Here is a 13,231-nt window from a genome sequence, read left to right as displayed (position 1 = left end):
CCTGAATCTGAATTTGGTCCTTTGTATTAGTGCTCAACCCTGGTTAACAAATTTTAAATAATTAAACTGCATTCATTTTAGATTGATTGCTGAATTTTTCACTGGGCATCAGGTGGACTAAAATTATGCAAATTAAAATGCTGTATTATTTCAGAAATTGTCTCTCTCTCTTGATTACACAGAGTAGTTAGCCATATCTAAAAGGTAGACTAAAGGCAGCGTTCATTTTAATGTTGTTTTAAATAAAACATTTTGAGAATAACTCTAATTAAATTACTGACAAAGGTTATGATATATGTGTTACATCAGAACAGTTATGTGGAATGAGATGTTATGGACTCACCTTTTTGAGATCCAATTGTTGTTCTTGTTGTCACTGCTGTGATGCTGGCAGAGCTTTGTGTCGTGGGAATACTAGAAGTGGTAGGTTTTCTTTTTGTGATATTTCCATGTGCTATAAAACAGAGGTAGAAATGGAAAAAAATGTCATATAACAGCTCTAGAACTGCATTTAGATTGATGATAGTATTACTTAAAGAGTTGTACACATCTTAGTTTTTATTATTTCTGACACCTCAATGTGTAAGAAACTCATTTATTGTCTGTGACTATGCTTTGTTTCATGTAGATATCATTATACATTTTATGAAGACGGAAAGTGTGTGACATGAAGTTATAATTCTGAATCTCCACCTTGTTAACATTGCTTCCTTTCCTTTTCTAGAACATTTTGAAGTAAGTGTAGGACACTTTGTTACATTGAATTCATGCACTTTATTTTCCAGGCAAAGTAATATATGCATTCTTTATTCCCTCTGTCCCTCTGTAATGACCATCAGTAAAGCTAGAGTTCTATACATGGTGCAATGGAATGATGAAAGTGGGGTGTTAAGTCTCATACTTCTGTGCCTTGCTGATGTTTCACAGAAATTTTAAAGGATTGTTTCATGTATGTTTTATCTTCTCAAATGCTATTTTAATAAATGCTTTTCTGTCTTTATTTTTTGAATGTTTGATGCTGTGTATTATATTGGGTTAGTGTCTGGCCTTGGGTTTTAGTAGTTTAAGAGGTGGGATGGAGCATGGTTATACTGAAACACTGGCTTGTTAATAGTTATTAAAAAAGAGTTTAAAGCTGGAGTGATCAGATCTATATCTTATGACTTTCTTATGTTGACAATTGTGGAGGAAAGATAATGATTTTAGAGTTTATCATTCGTTCATTTCTTTCACTCTCTGTTCCTTAGCCAGTTTGCATTTTCAAAAGCTAAAATGTTGACAGAAAGTTCCTGCTCATGTGCAAGAAAAGAACTTTCATAAACTCATAAAAATTAAGTTTAGCCTCATTTCTTGATGTTTCTTCTTTACAGTGAAATCTGGTTGAATTTCTAAAAGAGGACTTATTTATTTTAATTATCAAGCAGTTTTTGTTAATGCGCATAAGTAACACCTGCACTAAAATACTGGAGATTAGAGTCAGATATCCTTGCAATCAGGCAGGTGTAATATTTTATGCAATGTTACAATAGAAGTTGTCTGTTACCTAAACCTTGAGCTCTGTTGTTCACGTCTGATTAGTAAAATAGAATATTAGCTTTAATATTGTTTTTATATTTAGCACTTTGACTATTACTGTAAACTCGATACACAGAATATAATGTCTGCTCTTGGTTAGTGATACCTCACAGGAATCCTTTTGAAAAAAAATAGAAAAACGGGTAAAATCAGGTGCTAACATACTCACACTTTTCAGCCACAGCTGTTATTGTTGTTATTGTTGTTGCTGTGCTGGTGATAGGACTTTGTGTTGTTGAAGTAGTGGATGTGGTAGAAGGTTTTCTTCTTGTGAGCCTTTCATGTGCTGTGAAATAAATCAAAATAAAAAAATAGTCATAAAACAGGTGTGGCGCTAAATTTATATTCCTGACTTTGTTAATTAAACAGCTATTATACTTGTTTAGAGTATGGATGTGTTGAACGACACTAGCACTATAGCTGCAATGGAGCTTACCTGTTGAGCTCTGTACAGCTATTCCATCAAGCAACTATTCAGAGACAATTAAGAACCTCATGAAGCAGGAGCTTGTCAGCATATTAGAATTAACCATGCCAGTGTTCACCATATCAACCCATGCAACTCTGCTACACAGGTACATACAAGCACCTCCCCCACATATGGCATGCAAACACATTTTAAGAATCACATGCACAAATTCACAGACACACAGGGACACACACACACACACACACACACACACACACACACACACACACACACACACACACACACAGCATGACCACTCTCCTATGTTTTTTTTTTCGACTTTCCTTGACATTGTATAGTTCCAAGTGGTCAAGCTTGCAATTATTGAAGTGACATACCACAGATAAGTCAAGGGACTGGCTTGGCTTCTAGATCCCAATAAGAGCCATGTCACTACTAACTATGAAAATTGAGTAAAAATGTGTTATAAATATGACATATACTATCTTCCTAAAATATACATTTATAAGCTTATGGCATGTAGGGTGCCAAATACCATGTTTCCTTAGATGCTTCTATATGTACTATTTTTCTCAATTTCAAAACTGTACATCTTTCCATTTATCTCTGTCTCTCTCTATCTTCTGTTTATCTATTTATCTGCCTACTATGATGTTTTACCAGGATAGACTGACTGAGTCAGCAAAGAACCTTTTTCAGTTGAGGCTTGGAGAGATAATCCTATCAAAATTAAAATGTATGCAAAAGAAAAAAGAAAGTTACAATAGTTTGCCAAGAAGGATAACATAATAATACAACATAAACTTATGAACAAACAGTAGCAAGGTAGCTTTACAATAGATTGTATGACAATTATTCATAATTACAAATACAAACTAGATTCAGGGTCTATCAATATTAAAAAAAAAACAGTCACATTCATATACAGCTGCATAGCAGAATCACTACGATTACATTTTTATACATGGTGAGCAATGGAATGGTGAAGGTGTGGTAATATGCCTCATTTTCTGCATTTCTGTGTCTTGCCAATGGTTCACAGAAGTTTCAAAGGGTGATTTCTTCTGTGTCTTATCTTCTTAAATGCTATTATAATAAATGCTTTGCTGCCATTTTGGTTTACATGAGGCATCTGAACTGTACTCTAATTATATATTCTTATGGTTCTTTCTTTTTTTTAATTTAATCTGAGCATTTTTATGAGGTAGAAGATCAGACAAAAATGTCTTTATTTTTTAATGTTTGCTGCTCTATGTTATACTGGGTTAGTGTCTGCCCTGTGATTTTAGTAGCTTGAGAGGTGGTATGGCTCATGGTTATACTGAGAAGTTTGATTATTAATACTTACCAAAAAAAGCTTAAAACTGGAGAGATCACATCTTTATCAGATGACCTTCTTCTGTTGACAGTTATGGAGGAAAGATAATGACAGTAGAGTTTATCACCCTCATTCATTTCTAGCACTTTCTGTTATTCAGCCAGTTTCATACCTCTCAACTTCTAAGCTCAGGAGATCTTGACAAAGCCAAAAATAATGGAGGGGGGGACCAAAATCAGAGACATATTTTAAATATTGCTCCTATAAATATAGAAAGTTGCTACAATTGCAGGTTTTGCATTAGTATGCATTTTTTCGAAGGATATGAGGTCTAAGACTGAAATGTAGGTCATTATTTTGTGACTTCAGTCCTTGAGGATTTGCCGGAAAGCCACACATTTTATGAGAAACAGACCAAAATATATGACAAAATGTGGACATTCTGCAAAAGTCCAGACAGTTGAGTGGTATGGCAGTTTGCATTTTCAAAAGCTGGCAACTCTGACAGAAAGTTTCTACTGATGTGCAAGAAAAGAACTTTCATAAACTCATAAATAAATCACTCAGTTTAGCCTAATTTCTTGATGTTTATTCTTTACTGTGACCATCTAGCTGAATCAGCCAAAAGAGGATGTATTTATTTTGTTTATCAAGCAGTTATTTTAATATGCGTAAGTACACTTGCACTAAAATGGTGGAGTTTAAGAGTCAGCTATCCTTGCAATCAGGCAGGCATAACCTTTTATGCAATGTTACGTTAGAATTTATCTATTACCTAAACCTACACCTCTGTTGATCACAACTCTGATTAGTAAAATAGAGCATTAGCTTTGATATCATCTTTATGTGTAGCACTTTGACTACAACTGTAAACTACAGACACAGCATATCATGTCTGCTTTCAGGTATAGATGAAACATTTTGAAAGAAAGATGCATGGGTAAAAGCACCTGCTAAAAAACTCACCTTTTTCAGCCACAGCTGTTACTGTTGTTATTGTTGTTACTGTGCTGGTGATAGAACTTTGTGTTGTTGAAGCAGTGGATGTGGTAGAAGGCTTTCTTGTTGTGAGCCTTTCATGTGCTGTAAAATAGATACAAATTTAAAAATAAATCTAGTCATAAACAGGTGTGGAGCTAAATTTATATTCATTACATTAATTCTTAAAAACAGTTATTATACTTGTCTGTAGTGTAGATGTGTTCATAAATTTATATGGCCGAGACCATATGCTCGAACATTTGAATGTTCGAAAATATGAACTAGACTCATAAAAATAAATAAAAACACACATTAAACTGTGTATAGAGGGACCCCCTGCACCGCACACACCCCCACTACTTAAATATACCAACTCCGAGATCGCACTACAGTGAGAACAAGGAAAATCTCCCGGTCCGCGCTGTATGTGATTTCCCGTTCAGAATGTTGGTATTTCAAATCTTCGAACATATGGTCTGCGATCACATGGGTTTCGAAGTTTTGAATTTCAGCATTCTGAAGGGGACCCATTCAAAAACACTAGCACTCTACCTGCAGCAGGGCATATCTGGTGGGGTCTGTAGAGTTATTCATTCAAGCAAATAATTTGAGACAAGTAAGAACTTCAGGGAGCAGGAGCTCATTAGCATGTTAGAATTTACCATACTAGTCTTCAACCAATCAGCCCATGCAACTCTGTTACACAGGCACATACAAATATCTCCCCTCACACAACATGCAAAAACATTTGCAAATTCACAAGCACAAATACACACACACACACACACACACACACACACACACACACACACACACACACACACACACACACACACACACACACAAACATGCACACACAAACACACATACACACACACACACACACACACACACGCACATCCACACACACACACACACACAGCCACAAACATACACACACACACACACACACACACACACACACACACACACACACACACACACACACACACACACACACACACACACACCATGACCACCCTGTTATTTTTTTTCCTCTCTCTTTGGCATTGCACAGCTGCAAGTGGATAAGCCTACATTTTTTGAAGAGCCAAGAGCCATACCACAGATAAGTCAAGGGTCTTGCTTGGCTCTTAGACTCCAATAAGAGCCATGCCAGTACTAACAATGAAAAATGGGTAAGAAAGTGTTATAAATGTGATGCATACTTAATATTAAATATTAAATAAAATATTCATCAACAAACTTCCGAGCATGTAGAGTGACAAACAATATGTTGCCTTAGATGCCTATGTGTGTACTATTTTTCTCAAATTCAAAACTGTACACCCATCTATCTCTCTATGTCTTTGTCATTCTATCTATCTATCTACTGTATCTGTCTGTCTACTAAGATTTCTTTACCGGGATAGTCTGACTTAGTCAGCACAGTAACGCCTTTTCACTGAAGGCCTGGGGGAAGTTAATCTCATCAATATGAACACAAAGTATACAAAAGACAAAAGAAAGTTACAATAGTTTGCCAAACAGGATAACATAATAATAAACATAAGCTTATGAAGAAACAGTAGTAAGGTAAGAACTGACTTTACAGATTTACTATAAACTGCATAATAATTAGCCATAATTACAAATACAAAGCAGATGCAGAGTAGATCAATTTTAAAAATCAGTCACATTCCTATACAACTGCATAGCAGAATCAGAGCACAGTAAGGATAATAGTTGTAATGCAGTATGCAACATAAATAGTAGTAGTACCCGCTGTTTTAGTAGTATTATCACCAGCTGTAGCAGTAGTAGCAGTACTAGTACCACTAGTAGCAATAGTAGTAGTAGCAATTGTTTTAGTAGTATTATCACCAGCAGTAGCAGTACTAGTACCACTAATAGTAATAGTAGTAGTAGCAGTTGTTTTAATAGTATTATCACCAGCAGTAGCAGTAGTAGCAGTACTAGTACCACTAGCAGTAATAGTAGTAGTAGCAGTTGTTTTAATAGTATTATCACCAGCAGTAGCAGTACTAATACCACTAGTAGTAATAGTAGTAGTAGCAGTTGTTTTAATAGTATTATCAACAGCAGTAGCAGTACTAGCAGTACTAGTACCACTAGCAGTAATAGTAGTAGTAGCAATTGTTTTAGTAGTATTATCACCAGCAGTAGCAGTACTAATACCACTAGTAGTAATAGTAGTAGTAGCAGTTGTTTTAGTCGTATTATCACCAGCAGTAGCAGTACTAGTACCACTAGTAGTAATAGTTGTAGTAGCAGTTGTTTTAGTAGTATTATCACCAGCAGTAGCGGTAGTAGGAGTAGTAGTAGCAGTACTAGTAGCACTAGTAGTAATAGTAGTAGGTTCTATATTAAATCAGCCAATGCTTGGAAAAGCAAACGCTGATTTATCAACCCCATGTACGTGAATGCTTACAATCCTGAATACTCAGACCAGCAATTTTTTTCACAGGGAAAAAAATTGCTGTTCCAAAAAAGAAAAAAAAAAAAAAAAAAAACTTTAAACCCCCCCCCCCACACCCCCTACTTAAATATACCAACTCCGAGATTGCACTACAGTGACAAAAATGGCAAAATACCAAAGGCGGCCAAGTGATTTTTTTCCCAGGGAAAGAATTTGCTTATATGTTGTTTCGGTATTTTGCCGTTTTGCGCTTTCAAGTTTGATTAAGACACATTCGAAAGAATGCGTCTTTGATCATCTAATAGGAAACCTAGTAGTAGTAGCAGTTGTTTTAGTAGTATTATCACCAGCAGTAGCAGTAGTAGTAGCAGTTGTTTTAGTAGTATGATCACCAGCAGTAGCAGTACTAGCAGTAATAGTAGTAGTAGCAGTGAGATGCTCTCAGGTAATAGCCAGATAGAACGGAACTGAGAGAAGGTAAGGAGAGTAGAATTTAGGTCTAAAGGAGTTAGAGAAAATATATTTGGGAAACAGGATAGGAAAACAGAGTAGGAAAGATTAGTGAAAGAACAAACCATAAGATAGTAGAGCGGGGGAAAAGGGAACAGGTAGAAAAGAACAAAGGCGACAGAAATCATTTTGAGTGTGGCATATCAGTAAGGGAAAGGGAGAAGTATAATGGGTGAATGTGAGTGAAAATTGAAGAGGGAGAAAAGCTTTCTACAAAGGTAAACATATATACACATAAGCATATGACTGCTATAAAAGAAAAGTCTGGTTACTTGAATGATAAAATCACAAAAACAGTGAAACACACACGTGATGCAATACCTTTTATTGGACCGACTATGCAGAACCTATATTGCTTCAATAAAAGGTATTACATCACATCTGTCTTCCAATGTCTTTGTGTTTTCAGTTAGTGGGCCAATAACACAGATATAAGGAGGATGTGAATGCTTCAGACAGATGGCTCAACCCCTCCCCCCAATGAGAACTGAATTGAAGAGCAAGGAAAATGAAGCAACGGTGGTAACTGCTGCAACCATATGCTACCCAATGAATTATATTCTATTTACTTAACAGGGAAGTCATCTAGGCACAAATGTCTCTTGATAGGGTGCCAAATACCATGTTTCCTTAGATGCTTCTATATGTACTATTTTTCTCAATTTCAAAACTGTACATCTTTCCATTTATCTCTGTCTCTCTCTATCTTCTGTTTATCTATTTATCTGCCTACTATGATGTTTTACCAGGATAGACTGACTGAGTCAGCAAAGAACCTTTTTCAGTTGAGGCTTGGAGAGATAATCCTATCAAAATTAAAATGTATGCAAAAGAAAAAAGAAAGTTACAATAGTTTGCCAAGAAGGATAACATAATAATACAACATAAACTTATGAACAAACAGTAGCAAGGTAGCTTTACAATAGATTGTATGACAATTATTCATAATTACAAATACAAACTAGATTCAGGGTCTATCAATATTAAAAAAAACAGTCACATTCATATACAGCTGCATAGCAGAATCACTACGATTACATTTTTATACATGGTGTGCAATGGAATGGTGAAGGTGTGGTAATATGCCGCATTCTCTGCATTTCTGTGTCTTGCCAATGGTTCACAGAAGTTTCAAAGGGTGATTTCTTCTGTGTCTTATCTTCTTAAATGCTATTATAATAAATGCTTTGCTGCCATTTTGGTTTACATGAGGCATCTGAACTGTACTCTAATTATATATTCTTATGGTTCTTTCTGTTTTTTAATTTAATCTGAGCATTTTTATGATGTAGAAGATCAGACAAAAATGTCTTTATTTTTTAATGTTTGCTGCTCTATGTTATACTGGGTTAGTGTCTGCCCTGTGATTTTAGTAGCTTGAGAGGTGGTATGGCTCATGGTTATACTGAGAAGTTTGATTATTAATACTTATCAAAAAAAGCTTAAAACTGGAGAGATCACAACTATATCAGATGACTTTCTTCTGTTGACAGTTATGGAGGAAAGATAATGACAGTAGAGTTTACCACCCTCATTCATTTCTAGCACTCTCTGTTATTCAGCCAGTTTCATACCTCTCAACTTCTAAGCCCAGGAGATCTTGACAAAGCCAAAAATAATGGGGGGAGGGGGGAACCAAAATCAGAGACATATTTTAAATATTGCTCCTATAAATATAGAAAGTTGCTACAATTGCAGGTTTTGCATTAGTATGCATTTTTTCGAAGGATATGAGGTCTAAGACTGAAATGTAGGTCATTATTTTGTGACTTCAATCCTTGAGGATTTGCCGGAAAGCCACACATTTTATAAGAAACAGACCAAAATATATGACAAAATGTGGACATTCTGCAAAATTCCAGACAGTTGAGTGGTATGGCAGTTTGCATTTTCAAAAGCTGGCAACTCTGACAGAAAGTTCCTACTGATGTGCAAGAAAAGAACTTTCATAAACTCATAAATAAATCACTCAGTTTAGCCTAATTTCTTGATGTTTATTCTTTACTGTGACCATCTAGCTGAATCAGCCAAAAGAGGATGTATTTATTTTGTTTATCAAGCAGTTATTGTAATATGCGTAAGTACACTTGCACTAAAATGGTGGAGTTTAAGAGTCAGCTATCCTTGCAATCAGGCAGGCATAACCTTTTATGCAATGTTACGTTAGAATTTATCTATTACCTAAACCTACACCTCTGTTGATCACAACTCTGATTAGTAAAATAGAGCATTAGCTTTGATATCATCTTTATGTGTAGCACTTTGACTACAACTGTAAACTACAGACACAGCATATCATGTCTGCTTTCAGGTATAGATGAAACCTTTTGAAAGAAAGACACATGGGTAAAAGCACCTGCTAAAAAACTCACCTTTTTCAGCCACAGCTGTTACTGTTGTTATTGTTGTTGCTGTGCTGGTGATAGAACTTTGTGTTGTTGAAGCAGTGGATGTGGTAGAAGGCTTTCTTGTTGTGAGCCTTTCATGTGCTGTAAAATAGATACAAATTTAAAAATAAATCTAGTCATAAACAGGTGTGGAGCTAAATTTATATTTGTGACATTAATTCTTAAAAACAGTTATTATACTTGTCTGTAGTGTAGATGTGCTCATAAATTTATATGGCCGAGACCATATGCTCGAACATTTGAATGTTCGAAAATGTGAACTAGACTCATAAAAATAAAAAAAAAACACACATTAAACTGTGTATAGAGGGGCCCCCCCTGCACCGCCCACACCTCCACTACTTAAATATACCAACTCCGAGATCGCAGTACAGTGAGAACAAGGACAATCTTCCGGTCCGCGCTGTATGCGATTTCCCATTCAGAATGTTGGTATTTCAAATCTTCGAACATATGGTCTGCGATCACATGGGTTTCGAAGTTTTGAATTTCAGCATTCTGAAGGGGACCCATTCAAAAACACTAGCACTCTACCTGCAGCAGGGCATATCTGGTGGGGTCTGTAGAGTTATTCATTCAAGCAACTAATCTGAGACAAGTAAGAACTTCAGGGAGCAGGAGCTCATTAGCATGTTAGAATTTACCATACTAGTCTTCAACCAATCAGCTCATGCAACTCTGTTACACAAGCACATACAAATATCTCCCCTCACACGACATGCAAAAACATTTGCAAATTCACAAGCACAAATACACACACACACACACACACACACACACACACACACACACACACACACACACACACACACACACACACACACACACACACACACACACACACACACACACACACACACACACACACACACACACACACACACATCCACACACCCACAAGCATACACACACATGCACACACACACACACACACACACACACACACACACACACACACACACACACACACACACACACACCATGACTACCCTGTTATTTTTTTTCCTCTCTCTTTGGCATTGCACAGCTGCAAGTGGATAAGCCTACATTTTTTGAAGAGCCATACCATAGATAAGTCAAGGGTCTTGCTTGGCTCTTAGACTCCAATAAGAGCCATGCCAGTACTAACAATGAAAAATGGGTAAGAAAGTGTTATAAATGTGATGCATACTTAATATTAAATATTAAATAAAATATTCATCAACAAACTTACGAGCATGTAGAGTGACAAACAATATGTTGCCTTAGATGCCTATGTGTGTACTAATTTTCTCAAATTCAAAACTGTACACCCATCTATCTCTCTATGTCTTTGTCAGTCTATCTATCTTTTTTTTTTCAAATGTTTCTTTTATTTTTTCATAATAGAAAACAATGCATACAGAAAAATAGAGAACATTGCAATTAACATAAAAAAAAAAAACAACGAATTGAATTAGGTTGTTGGATATGAAGACAATTACAAAACAAGTACATAAAAAAAAAAAAAAAATGAAAAGAAAAAGATTGTAATCAATCTAACCAAAACACTTATATACAGTATTATTAAAAAAATAATAATATACCAATTTCTACCAGAGACAATAAGGAGAGGAGAAGATAAAATTAATTTGAGTTGGCAGTGGATCTCGATCCTTGATGAGGAGGAAATCAGTGAGGTCAAACATTTTATTATTGATCTTGAGATTTGGATTATGGATAGCCTGGGTTTAATTTTATTAGAGATATATGGTGATGCCAAAATTTTCATCCAGGATGGATAGTGAGTAGAGCTTTACTGTTTATATTTGAGATAGACCAGAGACTATTAGAGAGCATGATCTTGTGTAGTAGTTGAAAAAATGGAAGGCCTAGCTCCCCTCTTCCTCCCTTAGGATAGATTAACTTGGTAAGAGAGATCCTGACTGACTTAGGACCAGATGAACTTGGCTAGATCTTTGTTAATTTTTGGAAAAAAAATTATTAGGACTAACATATCCAAGCATTGAATTGATATAGGAGTCTCTAGGTTCAGGGAGTTTCATCTTTGAAGATCTTGATGTACTAGAGACCATGTTTAGGTAGGTTTTTTTTGAAGCAAAGCTTGGTTATGTTCCCAAAGAGAATACCTAAGGTTATATGTTATTTATTGGAAAAGAAGAAAAGGAAAGGAAAGATTTAAGATTTATGGGAGTTGATTGGGGGAAAATAATATTTTTTTTATTAATTTGGTGGTATTCTGAGGCAGAGAGAAAGTTCCTGGGCGCTTAAAATTTTAGGTAGATCTGAAATTGGGGAAATTGAAAGTATAGATTTATATAAAAAAATAAAAAAAAAAAAAAAAATAAAAGAAAGTAAAGAAAGGGGAAAGGTTTTTTGTTCCATTGGTGATCAGTATTCTCTGTTTCTTTGCTTGTATGTGTATGTGTGTGTTTTGTAGAGTATTCTGAGATTCTGACATCAGAGAGAGGTTTTATATTAAAAATGAGACAGGGTAGGGCAAACAAAAGTCCCAGTTAACTCTGTCAAAAAGCTAGGATATATTATAGCATTCCATTCCAGTCCTATTATGATAGAGTAGTTTGAGGAAAATGAATTATTTATTAAATTTTTTTAAAAAAAAGGTTTGTTGTTGAGAGCATGGTCCATATAGATTCAAAAAGAACTGGTTTTTGGGAGTCTGGGGTATAGAAGTGAAGTAACACCATCTACCGCTTATATCAGATTTAAACTCAATTTTATCAAACCTGCACTTTATATAGACCTAATCCATTTTCTGTTTTTCTTTCCAATCTCTTTAGACAGATGTGTTTCCTGAAGAAAAACAAACAGATACTGGGGATTAAAAACAAGGTGGAGTAGCAATTTTTTTTTTTTTTTTTTTATTGTATTTTAATATTCCAAGAGTCAACCAACCCAACTCATGCAGGTTAACACTAAGGTATAAGGAAGGAAAATATATATGGAACCTTATTATTATTAGATATGAAAGGTTAATGAGTGTTGAAAAGAATCTGCACTATAATTGTCCTGGGTAAAAAAAAAGGAGTAAGTGTTCCTCTTCTGATCTCTCTGACCCATCCAACCCTACCCACCCAAACCCCACAGGTGAAACCAAAAATAAAAATAAAAAATACATATATTTTATAATACAACAAAAAAAAAAAAATCAAAAGATCATCAGATCAGATTCACCTATCACACACACAGATCAGCAAGCATAAATAAATGAAAAACTATCCTACTAGTATGTCGTTCGCTAATGTATGATATATATTAACACATAGCAAGCCTGTTCGCTAATAATCATGATGATAGAGGATGAGAGGATCTATGAACTATGGAAAAACAAACTTATACAGGAACAACTCTTCTTTATCACAAACAAAACAAAACATAATAGGTAATGGACAGGTACAACAAGAACCCCATGGAGCTTATCATATACAAAAAACATGTTACTGTGTATATAACATTATAGCAGAAGTTGTAAAAGTTAAGGAGATGAACAATATAATATATTTGTGATGTAGTGGAGCAAAATGATTAAGTATACAGGACAGGTATGCAATAGTTAGTAGGAAGCTGCAAAGTGAGAGCGCAACCTAGCT

The 13,231-nt window shown here is 35.3% G+C and overlaps 1 long non-coding RNA gene across 1 annotated transcript in view; it reads right to left on the bottom strand.

The window, feature by feature from the left end:
• The window catches only part of LOC122791260, a 61,282-nt gene extending 59,425 nt beyond the window's left edge, over positions 1–1,857 (bottom strand). The window contains exons 1-2 of the long non-coding RNA XR_006363121.1: positions 1,745–1,857; positions 344–454 (exon numbers count right to left, since the gene is read on the bottom strand). This is a non-coding gene — a long non-coding RNA (uncharacterized LOC122791260). The remainder of the gene's footprint in view (positions 1–343; positions 455–1,744) is intronic.
• Between the last annotated feature and the right edge of the window lie 11,374 nt (positions 1,858–13,231).

The sequence above is a fragment of the Protopterus annectens genome, chromosome 17.part0 (assembly GCF_019279795.1).
Source record: "Protopterus annectens isolate FY-2018-M chromosome 17.part0, PAN1.0, whole genome shotgun sequence".
Lineage (NCBI taxonomy): Eukaryota > Metazoa > Chordata > Ceratodontiformes > Protopteridae > Protopterus > Protopterus annectens.
Note: the sequence above shows the minus strand (reverse complement) of the source record. Positions and strands in the feature narration are given on the sequence as shown.